This window comes from Arachis duranensis, chromosome 2 (genome assembly GCF_000817695.3).
Source record: "Arachis duranensis cultivar V14167 chromosome 2, aradu.V14167.gnm2.J7QH, whole genome shotgun sequence".
Taxonomy (NCBI): Eukaryota; Viridiplantae; Streptophyta; class Magnoliopsida; order Fabales; family Fabaceae; genus Arachis; species Arachis duranensis.
This window is the reverse complement of record NC_029773.3, coordinates 43,572,476-43,572,806: the sequence shown is the minus strand read 5'-3', so window position 1 is coordinate 43,572,806 and position 331 is coordinate 43,572,476.

Genomic DNA, 331 nt, shown 5'->3' with positions numbered 1-331 from the left:
TTTAGACTAGCATTGCACTGATTCCTGGAATTCTCATTAAGAATTTTGATATCTTTTTCCACTTAATTTTCGAAAAAAAAACACAAAAAAAAAATCAAAAAAATCATAAAATCCAAAAATAATTCTTGTTTGAGTCTAGTGTCCCATGTTAAGTTTGATGTCAATTGCATGTTTCTGTTCTTATTGCATTCATGCATGTGTCTTAAGAATCTTCAAGTAATTCTTGATGATTTTCGTGCTCTGATCTTTAAATTCTATTGACTTGAGTGTCTCATTTGCATTTTCATTTTGTTAGTGTCAGTAGTATACAAACTGCTAAGTTTGGTGTCTT